Genomic DNA, 17,953 nt, shown 5'->3' on the forward strand with positions numbered 1-17,953 from the left:
CATTTGCAATGACTGTGCTTATTGTGACATCGTCATCATTTACTATTCCTGTGTCTTCTGTGCCTGTTATGACATCATCATGATTTACAATGCCTTTGTTTTCTGTGCCTATTGATATATCAACATAATTCAAAATGCCTATGTCCTGTGTGCAGCTTACGTCATCGACATTTGCAATGCCTGTGTCTTCTGTGCCTGTTTTGACATCATCCTCACTTACAATTCCTTTCGTCTGTGCCTATTTTGACATCATCATTTACATTGCCTGTGCCTACTGTGACATCATCATCATTTGCAGTGTCTCTGCTGATTATAATGTCATCGTGGTTTACAATGCCTGTGCCTGTTGTGACATCATTGTCATCTACAATGCCTGTGCCTACTGTTACATCATCGCCTTTAAAAATGCCTGTGCCTTTTGTTACATCATCGTCATTCACAGTGCCTGTTCCTATTGTGACATCATCATCACTTACAATTCCTGTGCCTATTGCAACATAACTGTCATTTATAATGCCTGTGCCTATAGTGCTATCATCATCATTTGCAATACCTGTGTAGCCTGTGCCTATTGTGGTATCATCATCATTTACAATGTCTGTGACATCTGTGTCTACTGTGACATCATCGTCATTTACAATGCCTTTGCCTTTTGTGACATCATCATCATTTACAACGCCAATTCCCATTGTTACATCATCGTCATTTAGAAACCCTGTGCCCACTGTGACATCATAGTCATGCACAATGCCTGTGTCGTCTATGCCCGTGGAGACATCATCGCTATTTACATATATGTCAGTGCCATTTGTGAAATCATAGTCATTTACACTGCCTGTGTCTTCTGTGCCTGTTATGACATCATCGTCATCCACAATTCCTGTTCCTATTGTGACATCATCGTCATTTACAATGTCTGTGCCTAGTGACATCATCATTATTTACGTTGTGTGGGCCTATTTTGACATCATGGTCATTTACAATGTCCGTGTTGTCTGTGCCTATTGTGACATCATTGTAATTTACAATGTCTGTCCCCTCTGTGATTATTGTGACATCTTCCTAAATTACAAGGCCTGTGTCTTCTTGCTTTTTGTGACATCGTCATTTACAATGCCTGTGCCTATTGTGACATGAACATCATTTACAATAACTGTGTCTATCTTGACATCTTCCTCATTTACTATGATGCCTGTTCCCAATGTGACATCATCGTCATTTACATATTCTGTTCTTATTGTGACATCATTGTCATTTACAATGCCTGTGCTTATTGTGTCAACATAAACATTTACAATGCCTGCGCCTATTGTGACATCATTGTCATTTGCAATGCTTGTGCCTATTGTGACACCATCATCATTTGCAATGCCAGTTCCTATTCTGAAATAATCGCCATATACTATGCCTGTGCCTATTAGGACATCAACATCATTTACAATGCCTGTGTCATATGTGCCTGAGTTGACATCATCATCATTTATAATACCAGTGCCTATTCTGACATCATCATCATATACAATTCCTGTCACCTGTGCCTATTGTAACATCAGTGTAATTTACAATGCCTGTGCCTCTTGTGACATCATCATCACTTACAATGCCTGTGTTGTCTGGGACTATTTTGTCATCATCATCATTTACAATGCCTGTGCCCTCTGTTCCTATTGTGACACCATTGTCATTTACAATGCCTCTACATATTGCGATACCTTGTCATTTACAATGCCTGTGTAGTCTTTGCCTATTGTGACATCATCGTCATATACAATGCCTGTGTTGTCTGTGCCTATTGTGATATCATCATCGCTTACAATGCGCATGTGTCATCTCTCTCTGTTGTGACATCGTCGTCATTTCATAGAATCATAGAATAACCAGGTTGGAAGAGACCCATAGGATCACCGAGTCCAACCGTTCCTACCAAACACTAAACCATGCCCCTCAGCACCTCGTCCACCCGTGCCTTAAACACCTCCAGGGAAGGTGAATCAACCACCTCCCTGGGCAGCCTGTTCCAGTGCCCAATGACCCTTTCTGTAAAGAATTTTTTCCTAACGTCTAGCCTAAACCTCCCCTGACGGAGCTTGAGGCCATTCCCTCTTGTCCTGTCCCCTGTCACTTGGGAGAAGAGGCCAGCACCCTCCTCTCTACAACGTCCTTTCAGGTAGTTGTAGAGAGCAATGAGGTCACCCCTCAGCCTCCTCTTCTCCAGGCTAAACAACCCCAGCTCTCTCAGCCGCTCCTCATAAGGCCTGTTCTCCAGCCCTTTCACCAGCTTTGTTGCTCTTCTCTGTACTCTCTCCAGAGCCTCAACATCCTTCTTGTGGTGAGGGGCCCAGAACTGAACACAGTATTCGAGGAGCGGTCTCACCAGTGCCGAGTACAGAGGGAGGATAACCTCCCTGGACCTGCTGGTCACGCCGTTTCTGATACAAGCCAAGATGCCATTGGCCTTCTTGGCCACCTGGGCACACCGCTGGCTCATATTCAGTCGGCTGTCAACCAACACCCCCAGGTCCCTCTCCTCCAGGCAGCTTTCTAGACAGACTTCTCCCAGTCTGTAGCACTGCACAGGGTTGTTGTGCCCCAAGTGCAGGACCCGGCATTTGGCCTTGTTAAACCTCATGCCATTGGACTCTGCCCAGCGGTCCAGCCTGTTCAGATCCCTTTGCAGAGCCTCCCGACCCTCCAGCAGATCGACACTTCCACCCAGCTTGGTGTCATCCGCAAACTTGCTAAGGGTGCACTCGATGCCTTCATCCAGGTCATTGATAAAGACATTGAACAGGGCTGGACCCAGCACTGAGCCCTGGGGAACCCCACTTGTCACTGGCCTCCAGCTGGATTTCACACCATTTACCACCACTCTCTGGGCCCGGCCATCCAACCAGTTTTCCACCCAGGAGAGTGTGCGCCTGTCCAGCCCAGAGGCTGACAGTTTCTCAAGTCAAGTCCAATAAAGCTGTCATAGAGAAACTAAAAAAGTGAGCAGACATAAGAGGAAAGGCCCTCCCCCCGGCCTCGTGCGGCACCCCGGGCAGGGACAGGAGGGTTTCGGGGGGATGGGAGGGACACGGGGCGCTGTCCCTCTCCCAGTCCCAGCCTGCATCCCATCGGCCACAGCCAGCGGGAGGGCAGCGTGCTGCCGTGTCTGTGGTGTGTGTAAGCATGTACGAGGCAGAAACATAACAAGCACATGGTGTGTGTGACATGTTGCTTGTGTGTGCAAGGCGTGTGCATGTCATGTGGATGGCGTGGTTGTGGCACGAGCCTGGCATGTGCACAGCGTGTGCATGGGCACAGTGGCGTGTGCATGGGCACAGTGGCGTATGCATGGCATGTGCATGGTGTGTGCATGGCTGGTGCATCATCTTCCTGGCGTGTGCTAGCATGTGCAAGGCATGTGGATGGTGTGTAAACAGCATGTACATAACATGAACACGGTGTGGCATGTTGCTTCTGTGTCCAAGGCACGAGTGTGGCACATTGCTTCTGTGTGCAAGGCTTGTGCATGGCGTATGCATGGTGTGTACATGGCATTTACGTAACATAGACATGGTGTGTGACATGTCTAGGACAAAGTGATCATGAGATGATGGGGTTTTCTGTTATAGGTGAAGTGAAGAGGGTGGTTACTAGGACAGTAGCATTAAATTTCCAGAGGGCAGACTTTGATCTCTTCAGCAGGCTGGTTGGCAAAGTCTCATGGGAGACAGTCCTTAAGGGCAAGGGAGCCCATGAGGGCTGGGAGCTCTTCAAAAAGGAAATCCTAGCAGCTCAGGAGAAAGCCATCCCCATGTTCCGTAAAAAAAGCCGGCAGAGGAGAAAACCAGCTTGGTTGAACAGAGAGATCTTGAGGGATATCAAGAAGAGAAATGTTTATGGGCTCTGGAAGAGTGGACAGGCCTCTTGGGTGGACTACAGGAGGGAAGTGAGACTGTGTAGAGAAAAAATCAGAAGGGCTAAGGCTCAGCTAGAAATCAGATTGGCAAAGTCTGTGAAAGATAAAAAAAATCCTTCTATAAATATATAAATAATAAAAGGAGGACTAGGGAGACCATACAGTCCCTATTGGACGCAGAAGGAACAACAGTGACAGGGGATGAGGAAAAGGCTGAGGTACTTAATGCCTTCTTTGCCTCAGTCTTTAATTGTAAAGAAAGTCGTTCCGTCTGTGTACAAACCCAGGAGCTAGAGGAGCCAAATGAGGCTCCCATGATCAAAGAGGAGGTGGTCAGAGACTTGCTAGCCCGACTGGACAGCTACAAGTCTATGGGGCCGGATTGGATTCACCCAAGGGTATTGAAGGAGCTGGCAGATGTGCTGGCCAAACCCCTTTCCATCATCTTCCAACAGTCCTGGAAGACTGAGGAAGTCCCACTGGACTGGAGGCTGATGTTGTGCCCATCTACAAGAAGGGTCGCAGGGAGGACCCAGGGAACTACAGGCCTGTCAGTCTGACCTCAGTGCCAGGGAAAGTCATGGAGCAGGAGATCTTGAGTGCCATCATGAAGCTCATGCAAGAGAACCAGGTGATCAGGCCCAGTCAACATGGGGTCACAAAAGGCAGGTCTTGCCAAACTAACCTGATCGCCTTCTATGACAAAGTGACTCGGCTGCTGGATGAGGGAAAGGCTGTGGATGGATCTTCCTGGACTTCAGTAAAGCCTTTGACACAGTTTCTCACAGCATTCTGCCTCAGAATCTGTCACCTCTGGCCTGGAGAGGCGCACACTCTCCTGGGTGGACAGGACGAGAGGGAATGGCCTCAAGCTCCCCCAGGGGTGATTTAGGCTCGACATTAGGAAAAAATTTTTCACAGAAAGGGTCACTGGGCATTGGCAGAGGCTGCCCAGGGAGGTGGTTGAGTCACCTTCCCTGGAGGGGTTTAAGGGACGGGTGGACGAGGTGCTGAGGGGCATGGTTCAGTGCTTGATTGGAATGGTTGGACTCGATGATCCGGTGGGTCTCTTCCAACCTGGTTATTCTATGATTCTATGAAATTGAAAATGTTATTAGGACACACAAAAAAGTCCCTGCACCATATTACAAGTCAGGACAGTGCCACTGGGCTCAATTTCACGCCCTGTTGATTCGCAAGCTTCATCAAGAAGTCTTGGACTGACTTTTCTTCCGTGGATACCGCGATTCCCATGGCTGCTCACCTCAATCACGTGCACCACCGGCCCTTTGATCTCGCTGGCCCTCCTCTTCCTCCTCTTCTTTTTACTAAATACTACAGCAGCCCTTCCACCTGCCTTGTTGATCTCCCATTTGGACAGTGTAGCTCCACACTGCCGACCTACCACGGCGCTCCTATCACGTCGCTGGTCACCATTTGTGGGAGACTGAACCCGTGCACGTAACCCGGACAAGATCACAGACAATCAATATGACTGGAAATCAAGTCCTTTATTAGCAAGCGAGCAAGCCTTTTGTACTTTTCTGACATCTTGTCTAAAGCCCAAAGTTTCCCCTAGTAGATTTTGTAGAAATAATCTTGCATGTAGACGGCCTTCTTGTGGTCACGCTGCAGCTGCTTCTTGACCTTGATGTATTCCATACTTATCCCTAGAAACCTGATAAGGCCACATCGTTAGACCAGCAGACATTCCCACATAAGCCTCTTCCAGAAAATCAGAGGGAGCCCCGCTGGCCTCTCAGAAGGCTCAGTAAGCCCTTTCTGCCCAAGTCACTGCAAAGCCCAGCGTTGGGTAAGGGAATTGGCTGTGAGGATGGAGGCTCAGTCACCCTCAGCCTTAAAGGGCATGATTTTCCTTTTGTCCTTCCAAGCATCGTCCCCGAGCCTCCCCCCACTGGCGGACTTGGAAGTAACTGGAACCTCTGAGCATTTCAAGAGAGGAATTTAGGGTCAGGGCACCTCTCTATCAAAGCAGTAAGTTCAGGTCTGATCAGCAGAAGGTCTGGCTACCGGAACCTGTGGATGAGGCTTACCTGGGAGGCAGGACTCAGCAAACAGGGTATAGGGAATGCCATGGGGATTGTCCGTGGGGGCTCTGCCTTGGATATCGATGGAGAGCTGCCCCTTGCATTTCCCCAGCATCCCTGCATAGCACTCAACCGTGATTGTCTTCTGGCCCCCAGGAGGGATGGATCCAAAGCCAGGGTACACGGTGAACATGCCGACAGTGACGCGAGTCTGCAGAAAGAGTCCCAGGAGAGACTGATGTCCAACAGCCTTACCTTGAGCATCCTCAGCAAGGAGCATGCCGCTCCTGGCCCTCCGGCTGGGCCCAAGCCCAGTTCCAGGGCAGGGACAGATGACTCCATAGCCCAGTGGCAGCCTCAGAACAGGAAGAACAAGCCAGGAGGAGCTCCAGGCCTGTTCTGAGTGGCATAGAGGAAAGACTTTGGGTGTAAAGGGTGAAGGCGGTAGCTAGGATCCTTCAGACTCTATGGGTAATACAGGAGAGCGGAAAGAGCTGTCAGAAACGATGGGAGAGGAGAGAGGGGATTGGAAATAAGAAAAAGCCAAGTCTCCTGATACCTATGGACTGGGAGTTCAAACAGGGACATTCTCATCTGTGGCATTCACAGACCTATTTTGGCTAGCAGCTACCAAACACAGGACCTGCTCCCTTCCCTTGACCCCACAACTCCAGGTCCGAGCCAGAGCACGTCCGTCATGCAGACGTCGTCCCACCCCATGGTCATGAGCCCCCAGCCTGCGCACAGCAGCGTCCTCTCACGCCACCTGCAGCAGCACACGCTGGGGAGCAGGAGCCACCTACCTCCATGACAGGGCCTGCATCCTGTTTCAGCAAGGGCTTGCTTCTCTTGCCAAAGACAGTCCTTGTGTCTTTACTCTTGCAGGGGTGGGCAGGTTTCAACTGATGTGCACTGAGAGGAGAAAGCAGGAAACATCCGTCATGCTGAGTTCGCCCTGCCTTTCTCTAAGGACAAAGCTGGCCTTCCTCCCCACAGAGGAAAGCCTTCCTGCTCCTGACGGCTCCCAGACTGCCTGCAGCACCCATTGCTGTAGCTTACAGAGAGGTCAGCAGTATCGCCAGCTCTGTCCTTCACATGTGAGGTGTTCTGCTCACAAGCCAGTGACACGAGCGGACAATAACCTAGGTCTCCTGGCTGCCTCTCCCACGCAGCCATGCTACAGGGCCTCCTCAGCAGGAAGGGGGGCGCAGGTATTCTCTCACCTCGGCTTTGGCGGCACTCGGCAGATGTGGAATTTAAAGGCCTGGACGCCTTTGTTCTCCAGGGTGAAGGTGCAGGTTTTCTTGGTGCCCCTCAGCATGGAACCAAAGTTGATGAAGGAGGCGGGGGAAATTCTGTACTCGCTGAATGCAGGTTTTGCTGACTCTTGGATCGGGATGACAGAGGTGATCTTGTCTCCTTCAGAGATGCTGTGATCAATCACCTGTAGCCGGGGGAAGGGTTGTTAAATACTGCAAAGAGGCCAACCTCTGTCTCTGTCCCCTGCCCCCATCCCAGGTCCCCATCAGCCTCCTCCAGAGCCAGTTTCCAGCTCTACTTTGGAAGCAGTGCCCAGGAGTTTTTCTGCATCTGAAACCTGGGGCAGGGAGAAACAAACACTACTTAGACCATTCTCCTAAACCCTTTTGGCAGACAACACATGAGTCCTTGTCTCTGCCAGCTGTTTGCACCATGGCTTCCCCTGCTTGGCAAGCGTTTGTGGATTCCCAAGCTTTCCTACCCTGTTTATCTCATGGGTTGCTGTTATCCTGCAGTGAGAGTCCCTTGTTGCTAAGGGCCTGGGCATGGCAATGCAGGTAGAAAGGCCTCTCATGAAGGCTCACAGCTTTCCGGTGTGCGGAGCATTCCTGTGGGGGGCTGGTTCTTTGGGAAGTCTGGTTGCCAATGAGTACCTAAGGCCTGGCGGTATCTCACTAGTGGGAGACCAGACCAGACCAGACCTGCAGGCCAGCAGCGCCAGGGGACAGCTCTGGGGGTCACATCCCTTGGCCATCACGGACACAAGCTTGTAAGCCCCCGGTGTAGCATCCTGCAGCCATGCTAGCCAGGACTGCACTGTGTCAACAACCTGTAAGGCCCAGGAGAGCTCTGCTGGAGCACGGGGTTTTGTGTGTTTTGCACGCTGAGGGTGGTGAAACACTGGAACAGGTTGCCCGGGGATGAGGTAGATGCCCCATCCCTGGTCAAAGCCAGAGACAAGATGTTTACATCTCTGCCAGCAGTTAAAACATCCCTGGGACTTCTCCAAGGCATGGAAACACTTGTGTCCACACTGTTACATGCTGCCACTTTCCAAGTCATTGTGGCCACATGCAAAGTGCCTTTGGGAACACTTGCTCTATCATTTCTGCTGACTCCTGAACTGCCTGGGAGTGTGCAGGTGGGCTGGGCCATCGCCACAGGGGCTGCTGGCACCGCACCACTGCGGGTGACTCTTCTGCCATGCCCAGAACAGTGTCTGGTGGCCGTTGTGTCTGTGGGTACCAGCAGCAGGATTAGCCGAGCACAGCCCTCCCGAGGTTACCATCCCCTGGGAGCATACCAGCTGCTCTGCACGAGGGGCTTACAGCCTGCAAATGCACCCACGCAAGGAGGAAGAGGAGAGAAAACAGCCTGACTTCCCCCCACGTGCAGAGAGGGAGCCACACTGCAGTGCCCTGATGCTCTCTGTGCAAGCTCCCCAAGGGGATTTCAAAACGCCTCTCAGAAGAGGGTGCTGCAGGGGAAACTGAGGCACCGTGGGTATGGGGCTTGCAGAAAGCTCCACGGGGCAGCAGACCTCTTCTCCTGCTCCCCAGACTGGGCTCTCACTACCACCCTGCCCTGCCAGACCTCCCAAAATGACAATCGCCAATCTCACCTCTTCTGTGGGTGAAACCCCGACTTGCACGTTGCATCGCTGTCCTGGCGAGAGGGCTCCAGCCAAGGGCAGCGCAGTGAAAACATGGAGCTTGCTAGTCAAGTCCTGGAGCAGCTTCTCTTCCACGTTCCTTGTCACACGTTTGTCCACCTGAGCAGAAAAACCAACGGTGTCAGGTCTCCTTGGTCTGGGAGGACAGACCCTCATTCCTGCGTCACTCTGAAATGCTGTCACGGTGCCAAGAGCATCCATATTCAAAGCAGCCATGGACACCACTGGCCTGGAACCGGACAGCAAACACGCATGCAGGGCGAGCAGCTGGGCTCCACAGGCTCACTGATGGGAACCTGCAGCTGACTGTGCAACTGGACAGTTTCTTCCTGGCACTGCCCAATTTGGACAGCAGAGGATTCTCTCTGCTGCAAAACTTGCCTTTAAAGACACCCTTTGCTGCCTCTAGAGAAACACGAGACCTGGAGGTGAAAGCCCTTGGAGCCACAGGGTGGCTGGAAAACAAGGATCGTGGGCTGCAGCAAGCAGCTGGCTGGTCTGGGCAACACTGCTCTGCTGCAGGTGCCATCACCTCATCAAGCCAGGAAGAGATAAGATGGGACCTGGGTGCAATTCAAGCAGGGGTCTGTCTGCACCTTCAGCTGAGTGTGGGTCCAAACCCACCCACAGATGAGCCGCAGGGGCCGTCTGCACTTCCTATTCTCAAGCTTCCCAGGCAACTTGGATGCACCCAGCACTCAGTCCCGGCAGAGATCTCAAGGACATTTTGCACCCTCATACCAGCCTGGCTTCACACACCCCTGCCCAAGGAACATGCTAGGAACCTGATGCCAGGAGAGGTTCGGTTCTCCGTGACAAAAAGAGAAACGTAGCTGTAAGGGAAATGTATTAAAACCAGGCAAGTAAGGTCTTTGAAGGCGCTTGAGATGACCCTTCCATTTCAGATGGTGGTGAGGTTTCATCTCACGCACCCAGCTGTGCAGGACAGCTGAGGGTCTCTGCTTGGGCATTCCTCTCAAAAGGCACATTCCTGATGAAGGCAGCTGAGATATTTTTTTCTGTCTTGCAGCAGCTGAGTACACATGTTTAACCTCAGAGGTGCCACCTTTCAAAAGGAAGCTTGTCCCTAAGCTTCGTGTTCCGCCCCTGCAGAAGCCCCATGTCCAGTCGCTGGCCCTGCTGCCTAGCACGCTTGTGGCTATAGAAGAAAATCTACCTTTGCTTCCAGAGAATCATCTGCATCTGCTGGCTTTTGGAGACGATCTCCTGCTGCTCCAAGGCCTTTGGCTGTCTCCTCCACAGCCTCCTCCCTGGGGCTGCTCTCTGCAGATGCTGAGTGTTGTGACTGGGCTGTGATCTCCTGTGGTGCTTGGGGTGTGATGAAACGCTGACTTCCAGGAGGGCTGAACCTGGAAAATAGCTTAACTTTGACTTTGATCACAGACCTGCAGTGGGAAGGAGAAAAGCTTGCACGAGCTACTCCTCAGCAGGACGTGGCTCCTGGGTGGGCACTGGAGCTCAGCAGTGGGTCTGAGCCAGCAGCTCCAAAACCAGGATGGAGCAGGTCAACGCCTGGGGCTCCTGTCCAAGGACAATGCTGCTATAGTGGTGGTGCAGGAATCTGGCAACTGATTGCAACCAGAAATAGAAGAGGACAGAGGTGAACACCATGTGGGGAGGTCAAAAGTGCAGCAGGAAAGGAAAAGAGACACAGCTTGTGCAAGATAGTGAGACTGAGACATCCAGGGCAGATCCAGACAGATGAGCTAGTACAGACCCACCTGTAAGTATCCTCCTGAAAACACCCACATCCGTGGAACTTCCCTTCCCTCACCCAGAGGGCCAAAGTAAGTAATTCTGAAGCTGTGCTGGATATTTATCCCGAATGTTTCCCTTGACAGTTCCCTGCACCTGCAGGTCAGCACAAGCAAGTGGCAGTGATGGTGGCTTTCTCCAAGGGTGATCAGGCAGGAGCCACAATGGAGTCCCAGACGGCTGTGCCCTGGCCAGAGAGAGCCCAGCACCACTCAAGGGCACCCGCAGAGCCCAACATGGGACACCCTCACACATGCAAGGCCACCAGCAACACAGAAAGACATGTCAAGCAGCTCCAGGCAGAGACTCACAATTAAGCAGCCCATCAAGCCCTGGTAGGCACCAAAGCAGCGGTGACGCATACTCTGGGGAAGGAAGCTTTGGCCGCTTTTAACCAATACACTGCAGATCACGATAAGATCCAGCTCCCTGCTGTGCTACAGATATTCCCTGGCTGCAAAACAACAGCTCCAACAGCACTTCATGCTAAAAGGGCAGCAGCTCTGCTGGAGCAAGGTTATAACTGATGTGGCACTTGCTGATGGCATGATCACCTCCCCAGATGTCTCCAAATCCAAACTGTCTGAAGACCAGTTTGGCAAATGATTCAGGAGAGCAGCTCAGCGGCTCGTTTTGCCAAGGAGAGCTGAGTTTATAGTTTGACCAACATCTATCAGTAAAAAGCATGGAGCTTAACATCTACAAACATCCCCAGGTGACTCCGATTACATTCCAGGCTTTAAACTTCAGACGTGCTCACAGTAAGTCTGTTGGTGTTTCTAAAGCCACATGGAAGACACACTCAAACCACACCTGCTGTCACTGTCCCCACTTGCAAGGCTTCCCCCAGAGACAAACAAGGCAGGCTTGTTAGAGCAACCCGGATGCCTCATTCCCAGCTGGGAATTTTGCCTTTAAGGATATGATCCTAAATGAATATTTATCTTTAGCTTTGTAGCTTTTTACTTAAGGCTGGTTCTCATTTCTGGATTTAGAGGCTCTACTCTGCCCCCCAAGAGGTCACACGTGACTTGTCCTTCCTGCAGCCACGTGCAGGAACAAGGTTTTTCCCGGGTGACCTTCCCTGCACAGGGATGGATGAACAGCGATGCAGTTTCACAGGTAGAAACTCCCCTCACCAGGGTGGTGTTTACCTCAGGCTACAAAGGTCTGAGAAAGTAGCTTTCCCCACCAGCTTTCCTTCCCACGGGAACCAGTACTGAGGCTACAGCAAAACAGCAGCAAGAAGCCGAGACAGCAGCAAATCATTCCGGTGGCAGTGCCTGAGTAGGCTCTTAGGATGAGATGACAACAAACTGGGTTGGCAGGGAAGGAGAAGAAGTCACTATAGATCTGCCTTCCAGGTGCCTAAAAGGGGCTTTAAAGCTCCAGAGCTCCTCCTTCCTAGCATCAAACTGGTGGAGATCACCTGCTCCCTAAGCATCTACACTGACCATAGATGGGAGGCAATCTTTCCACAAGCAAAAGTTGAAAGCAGTTTGTCAGATCCCAGGAAAAGAGACTAAGCCTTTCCAAAGAAAAAACCACATCAGGAAGAGGAGCTTCAAGGAAAGGGCAAAGGTGCACATACCTCATCTGGCTTGCCGGGCTCTCTGTCAGGAACCAGCGGTGCTGCACAGGAATTGGGCTGCAGTTGGTTATCTCAATGGAACGCACAGCTTCAGTGTCATTCAAGAGGCAGCCAAAGTCCAGGGCCGTGGTCTGGATATGGAGGTTCGGAAAGTAGATTTCTCCCCGAACAGTGACCTGTTCCTTATGAGGGTGCTCAAGAACATGTATCTTCAGAACCTTCTCCACCTCCCTGCTAGTCAAACCCTCTTCATAAGCAGGATTAAATCTGATGGAGAGATGACGTTCCTCCCCTGCCTCCAGCTTCACAGGCTGCAAGGAGATGGAAGGGTATTAACCACTGTGTGATGAAGCCCCAAGGTCTGATGGCACAAAATATCTTAATGCTCAAAGCTGGCCCTCCATGTGGGCTTCTCAGTTCATCCTTCACATCCTTTACAGTGTGTGCCTGCCCGCAAGCACCACGAGACTAGTGTCTGACACCATCTTAGGCTAATACCTCTGTGCTCTTCATCAGTACAAGAGGGAAATAAATCTTGTTCTACTGAATTCTGGACCTACAAAAGCTGTGTGCTAGATACAGAACCAAATTGGCACCCTGGCAAGCCAGGGCCTTTTGCCCTGACTCCAGAGGAACTCCTTTACCCTCATGCTCAACACAAGCCCCGTGGCATTGCATCCCCACTCTTGCTGGGGCCAATTACAGGCACAGCACAGAAGCGGTGGCTGTGCCGACAACAACACGTTTAGCAGAGACGGTGTCCAACGCCTTCCACTAGCAATAGAGCAGGTGCCAGGCTCCTCAGCCTTCTTGAAGGAAGGCCTGCCCTCAAAGAGACCAAGCAGCTCTTGCGGTTATCTGACGATGGCTGCTGGAGCACTAGGACTGCTTCCAAGAGACACCTTTACCACATGGCTTGCCCAGACCCAGCAGCCTGCTCCTTTCTCTTCATGTCTTAGAGCCAAGATGCGTTTCCCCAGTTCAGAGGACCTTCAGCAGCTTCAAATCTACTGTCCAAGACCAGGTTGTATGAGGCTCTACACAACCTGATCCACAGGAAGGTGGCCCTGCCATGGCAGAGGGGTGGAACTGGATGGGATTTAAGGCCCCTTCTGACCCAAACTATTCTATGATTCAGTCATTTAGTCCAGGCCAGTCTCCTGCTGACTCCAAAGAGAAAAATTCTCTCCTGGAGGGCCTCCCAACAGAAACACACCACCACGCGTCTCCTCTTCAGTCCCCACCAGCAGGAAGCTCCAGAGCTGCTCACCTCAGTATCTGCAGGGAAGGGCTGCCGGTCCGCATGGCAGATTGAGAAGGGTTCCTCTAAGGCCAAGAACACGCTGAGTGGCAGGAGGCAGGTGTTTTTTAAAGAAAAGGGCTTATACTGAAGAGTCAAGACGTCACTCGGTTGCTACAGAAACAGAAAATGAGAGAAAACAGCCTGAACCGGCCATGGACCTCGTTCCCTTTCTGATGTATTTTGAATTTTCATCTCTATTTACTATTTCTATTAGTTTGTACGCTTCTAAAAGTCTAAATATATCAGATGCTTTTCATGATTAGAAACTACAGCATCCCTTGGGGGAACAGGAAAACAGTTTCATGCACAGATCAGAGAAAGGGACCCTGAGCAGAGGCAGCTGCTTGAACAATATCAAACCCAGAAAGTGAACCCAGATCATCTGTCTGCAGTTTTTATCCTCTCTTGGGTAGAATGGCACAAGATGTTTTTCACTCCCATACAACAATTTCTTGCAACCTCATTATCTTTCGTAGCCTCATCAAAAGCAGTGAAGCTGGTCAGAGGAGACAGGAGAGCCTGTAGTAGCTGAAGGTTAGTTTTGAACTTCTACATGCATGTACAGCCAGCTAGAAACCTCGGCAGTCCAGCTGCAACATGACTCCTGATGCCCCTGCTGCAATGACAGCGCGTCTGTGGCTTCAAAGCTAAGCAAAGCATAAGCTGTTTCTTCTTGGTTATGCGCTGCTCTGGGCTTCCTGCATGATTTCTATAAATTAGAGAGTGCTTGCAAAACTAGTTCTGCATGTATTGGTATCAAACAGCTGCAGTGTTATAGCACTCAATAAATCAGAGTGCACGACACCAAAGAGACCACAGGCAGACATCAGGGATAGCTGAAAACCTTCTAATTAAACCTGAACTGCCTGCTCATGGCATTTTGTGCTTCTCTGGACGCCTAAGAACTAAAGGAGAGACCTGAAAACACAGAAACTAAACAATGAAGTAGCCTCTCTTCTTTTAGACACCTCGAGGAAGAGGGTGATAATGCAGGAGTCAGGATCCACAGACTGAAGGGCTTCTGCGTTGGTGTTCCCACTGCTGCAGAAGGACTCCTGCAGGTCCTTTGAAGAAAGCAAGGCTGAGGGAAATGCAAAAAGCTTGCATCCACATTAATGCAGAGAAGGCAAAGAGAGACAAGAGATGGCAGGTTTTCCTCATCAGCCTGGGGAGCTGACAGGAATCCAGAGCTGACTGGTTTTTCTCAGCTGCCCTGCGTGATTGGTGTTCAGACTTCACTGGGCCTTGAAGCATCCTTGCAAATGTCCCTCTATGAGTGTGTCTCTCTAGAGGTGGCCATGATCCCCTTTGACAGATCAGCTGTCACCGAAATAAAACCAAGATGAAGTTAAAAAGCAGTCGCATCTCCAAAAACAAGCTCAATGAGTTTACAAAGCACCTCAGGATGGGTTTAGTGTCGCTCAGCTGCAGCGATCTGCTCTCCTGCCCACAGTCACTGCCTGTGCAAAGCCCACAATGTTCTTGTGGGTCCCACACATCTCACCTCATGCCCTTGGCTCAGCAGCTCAATTCTGTCTCCACATCAAGAAAAGTAGAACAGACCTGGCAAGACTGTCCCCAGCCCCATCTCTGTGCTAATGGCAAAAGCTTGGTCCCACTCAAATCAATCAGCAAAGCCCCAGAGACTGGCAGAAGCTGTTTAGCTTCCTCCTTTGAACACAGTCTCACACACCCCGCACAGGCTTTCAGTCATCAGCCACACAATTAACTGCCAGCATGCAATCCAGAGCCTTACATTCTCGACCCGGAAAATGAGTTCCGTGGAGGACAGTTGCAGAACAGGAGCAATGAACTCACACGTGACATCCACCTGCATCACCTGCACCTTTTCTTCCTTGCTCCCCACGACGGCGTGCCACAGCAGCCGCTCCTTCACCACCCGTGTGCGAGAGCTGCACGTTACCCAGCAGGTGTGACCAGGGCACCCAGAAAACACACGGCATGTGCTCACCACCTGACTGGAGGCATAACGGATTCTGATAGCCTGCATGAAATTGTGTCATGGGAACTTGGCCATCAACCACCAGCAGGTAGTACTGCCCTAAAGTTACGGCCATTGCTTTCCTCAGCAGCCCTGCTTCCTTTTATACCGCATCCTATTTATTTTGCACTCAAATGCCCACACCGCTACACCCTAACAGCCACAAATTCACTTGTGAGCCAGGTGCTGTCTACAGCTCTAATAACTACTGCCCCAAATGACTAATGCTTTGATGTACCCCGCTGCTAACATAATGCTTACAGAAAGCTGCAGGAACCAATTTAAAAATATGTAACCATATTAAAGGACATAGGTGGCAGAAGGACCAATGCCAGCAAACCCTCTCTTGGAAGCTTAGTGGAAAAGGTACATGGGAAAACTCCAAACAGCCAGCCTGCCTTCCAGTAAAGTGGCAGCACTCATTCCAAGGGTGAATTGTGCCCTCCTGGAGATGGTTTTAAGAGAAATCTCCCTAGGAAAAGGTTGTCTTGCACTTCAGAGGGAAACTCTCTGCTTAAGCTGGAGGCTCTTCTATTCAACACCTTTTCCCAATTTCTCATGGTTTTACTTCCCCAAATTCCTCCCTTCATTTCTCACTCTTCCTTCTGGTACAGTGCCACAACCCAGCTCCTCATCAGAGCCTACAGTCTTCAAAGTCATCTGTGTTGCACGTGCAGTGCAGGGAGCTGGGCTTCTGACCAGCCTGAAGAGCATGAAGTCCTCCAGATTTTCACTGCGGGAGCCAGCTGTACTCACAGACACCCTTTTGGCTTTCCAGGCAAGACACCCTCACCAGAGCCCAGACCATTTTATTTCCTTTCTGGAATCTTGTTCTCCTCTTCAGCAAACCCTTGGAGCTCAGAAATGCACAGGGACAGTCCCATCACAGTCAAGTCTTCCTCAAACTACCACTGAGGCAACCCTTTAAAACACCTTCCAAAACACTCCTATCAGCAGGAGCTTAATGCATACCTATCTTACATTCGCTTAAACATCTGTGCCCAGTGATTCCAGAGACAGGGAATGCACACCAGGCTTAGCTGGCAGCTTCTCCACAGCATTGCGTTTCCCCTGGGAAGAAGGGTCCAGGGAGGAGGACACCCAGTGACCGTGCTGAACTCTCCTCCTCTGAGCTGCCACCCAGGGGCGCTGCGAGACCTGGCTGCCCTTAGGACAGCAGGGCTGGTTGAGAGGCTGGGCTGAGCTGTCAAGCTGTCAATTATAATGATCCTTGGCAACAGTTTCCCACAGGGAGAACATCACATTGATCATTAAAGCTGACACACTGTGCTGGATTTTCTCCTCCAGGACTCAGTGCTAGACAAGCCCGCTGCTTGTCTTTGTCTACAGAGGAAAATCAATGCTGCTCCCGTACACTCCCCTTCCTTCCCAAGGGATTTTGGTCCACTCACTGCTTCCCCCAGATAATTACCTTGCTTTTGTTAATTCACTTTCTGCCTGCACTCCTAGTCTAAGCGTAACTCTCTGCCCTTCATTTCTGCCTCAGCACAGGACACCTCGTAACCCGTTGTCTGCCCCTGAAGCACTGATGCTTCCTTCAGATCAAATTTGGGTATCAACAAGTTGGGTTTACGGTAGCTACAGAAACATGGAAAAGCCTTAGCAATTGATGGTGGCCAGCAAGGAAAGCAACTGGTGCTGCCGTGGTAACTTCTGGCACTTATACAGTTTGTTGAAAGCACTTGCCTCTCTTCTCAGGCAAATATCAAGGGGCCGCTGAAAAAGTCCCAGCGGAGGTGATCCAATGGGAAGGACTCAGCCCTCATGGGGGATCTCACCTGTGGAGTGCTGGAGAAGCCTTCCACCACCATCTCCATACTCTTGCCCGGCATCAGCTCCATGCTCAGCGGTCGAAGCTTAAACATGGGGCAGGCAGATTTGGGGTTCTGGGAGGAATCCTCGCCCTCGGTGGTACTGAGGGCATCGAGACAATGATGCTGCTGAAATGTGGAAAACCCTTCGGTTGTCCAATAGAGCAAATGGGTCTTTCTTCCTTTGTTCGTTACCTTGAAGCGGTAACAGAATGGAATTTTGCTAGAAGAGAAGCACAGATCGAAAATGTCATGGGACCTGCTATTTCACAGCAGTCACCCAGCTTCAATGCCCCAAAGCCATTATCTGACTGTGCATTTGGCAAGAAAGCCACCTCCCAAAAGGCTGACCTAGCAACCTAGCACCAACCTGCAGCAAGAGCCAGACCTTGGCTGCCCCTAAGCTTATCCCCGTCCAGCAGCTGGTCTGTGTGTGGACAGCAAGGGAAAGCTTTTTGAAGAACATCATCTCAGTCACAGTGGACAGAGCATTAAAATTAAGGGTAACTGAGAGATGATTTAGCAACTGGTTTCCATTTTGGTGCCTTTTGAGGATCTCAACCCA

Source organism: Phaenicophaeus curvirostris, chromosome 32 (assembly GCF_032191515.1).
Source record: "Phaenicophaeus curvirostris isolate KB17595 chromosome 32, BPBGC_Pcur_1.0, whole genome shotgun sequence".
Classification (NCBI taxonomy): domain Eukaryota; kingdom Metazoa; phylum Chordata; class Aves; order Cuculiformes; family Cuculidae; genus Phaenicophaeus; species Phaenicophaeus curvirostris.